The sequence below is a fragment of the Hibiscus syriacus genome, unplaced genomic scaffold (assembly GCF_006381635.1).
Source record: "Hibiscus syriacus cultivar Baekdansim isolate YM2019G1 unplaced genomic scaffold, ASM638163v2 tig00005974_pilon, whole genome shotgun sequence".
NCBI classification, from domain to species: Eukaryota; Viridiplantae; Streptophyta; class Magnoliopsida; order Malvales; family Malvaceae; genus Hibiscus; species Hibiscus syriacus.
Window position 1 is genome coordinate 2,488,578 of NW_024062076.1, and position 2,516 is coordinate 2,491,093.

Below are 2,516 nucleotides of genomic sequence, written 5' to 3' on the forward strand. Positions count from 1 at the left end.
CAATTTTCTTAGATTAGGATCAACACAATATGACATTGGAGATTTTTAAGTTCCTGCGAATCGATCATTTCTTCACTATAATATGTTATAATTCATTTCAATTGAGAAAAAAATATTTATTTGATAATTACGACGCTTGTCACCAAATCTAGTAAAAAAACACATTACGTAAGGATATTTTAATAAAATTTAACTCTAGTAAAAAAATATTCTCGATGCATAGAATTTATTGTTTAAATTCAATAACTATAATGAAAGCTTCCCATTATACACTATTACTTGATCTGCAAGGTAAGTCGCCTTTATAAAATTATGATCAACCAAAAATGTAGTTTCTTTGCATGGAGAATGAACCTCTTTATGAATTTAGTTGCAGCTATTTGCTGCTGGGAATCGAGATAAGGACTCGATTCATCTATCAGATAAATATCTTTTGGTTGCAATGAAGCATAGACAAAAATGGCATCAGACATGCATATAAAATCCTTAACTATTCGATAATTTAGAAAAGTTATCTCTCCAAGGGATAAATATAATGCAACCGTTTTTAACTCTCTGTCGGATAGATTTACTACTTTCCGATCCATCAATTGTTCGATGAGAAAAGGCTTCATCACATCTAAAACAAACTGAGGATACATGCACGATTCATATCTTTAGATGTAATTGTTCATGATTGTAGATTCATATTTGGAATTGATTTTTTGGGGCTTATAAGAAACGTTAAACTCGGGTATATCGATCTTATAATCTACATTATCGAGTTTCAATTGACTAGCTTACAAGTTTATTGAATAATGTCAATCGACCTATGCAAGAGACATGCAAATCTATAATGAATGACAACAAAAGAAACGGAGCAAAGTACCAATAAAAGAATAAATCTGGTCTTTCTTGTCCTATTCTCACCCAACATTACAATAATATGAGAATCAGTAAAATCATCCTCAGTTTCTTTAAGTTTGAAATTGTTCTGAGTTTTGTCACTATTGGGTATCGATATCGAGCATAAGATTTGATTTTCTTGCCACTTTCTTATGGCGTGTCTGTAACCTAAAACAAAAGAGAAATATAGGTAAAATGACAATAACTTAAAAAATGAATGAAAAGGGCACTACTTGTAATACTTAAGGATTTAACTTGAATGCCAAAGATTCATCTTGAAAACCTTAGATTTTTTGTAGGTACAAATCTAACCAAGAATATATTGATCCATTCTCTTACTGAAAAGGGAAGGTCGTATTCACCCAGGTTTCCCTACAAGCAACAAATGAAATCTGATAAATAATCAAGGACACTAAGATCATGTTCGATCATAATCACATAGTTGAAAGACATTGTGTAGACGCATTACTACCCAAATTCAATCCATTTGAATGATTCGAGACTTAAGGAGAAATATAAATTTAACCTTTTGGGTGTAAGGAGAGACCGATTGGCTTGTGATTCTTTCAGTCTTTGTTTCACATTAAGATATCCCGATACTCCCATGAGTACCGATACCGATTGACTCGAATTTTAATTATTTATAGTGTTACAGTACAGATTGATTCCAATTTTTTCAACTTCCTCTAACCATATAAGATATATATATATATATATATATATTCATATTCCATGAGTTAAGTAGCATTTTCATGGTAGAAATCGAAAATCAGTGTTTTCAACATGTTTATAATCCTTTTATGGCCCCTTTAATCATACATAAAACTTTAAAAATAGTTGAGAACCTCAATAAGGCTTTTTAGAATGGAAAGATTGCATTTTCGTGCCCAAAAGGGCATTTTTTAGCGAGAGTATCAGTAATGGAAGAACAATACTGATACTGCTCTTAAAACAAAGGGTAATTTCAATAGGGAGTATTGATACCCATTCAAGGAGTATCGATACTACAAGGTTAGTCTCGATACCCATGGGGTGGTATCAATACCGAGAACAAAAATTCGATTCCAGTAGACCATTTTGGTATCGATACTCATGGGATTATCGATACCTATGGTAGAGTATCGATACTGCCTATAAAAGTATCGATACTAAGCTATTTTCCCAAATGTCGAACCAAATTTTGGTATTGATACCTAGACCCAATCTCGAAACCACAACACCAGAGTATCGATACCCATCAAAGAGTATCGATATTACCCGTCCCAAATCAACCTACATTAGTCAGTCGGCATCGATACCTAAAGGTGGGTATTAATACCCAAGGTTCAATATCAATACTGAAGGGTCAATATCGGTATCAGCATGCAATATTGGATAAATAATCCAATGTTTTCTAGATCAAACTCATTGGTCCCAACCATACCCGAATGCCATGAAATAAAACTAAAAGTGAGAACATTAAATTAACTTAGAATAGTTAGAAACAACAACAACTAGGATGAAATAAAACCAGCCTTGTTTGATGCTCTGGACATAGTTAGGAAACCCGAGTCACTTTAGCAGATACAATCGTATAGTTGGATATCCTAGTCATTTCCAAGGAACTTAATTGCAAGCTGGTCGTAGATGCC

The 2,516-nt window shown here is 33.0% G+C and overlaps 1 pseudogene; it reads right to left on the bottom strand.

Moving 5' to 3' along the window:
• Positions 1–246: 246 nt before the first annotated feature.
• Positions 247–1,491, bottom strand: LOC120200411 (annotated as a pseudogene).
• Between the last annotated feature and the right edge of the window lie 1,025 nt (positions 1,492–2,516).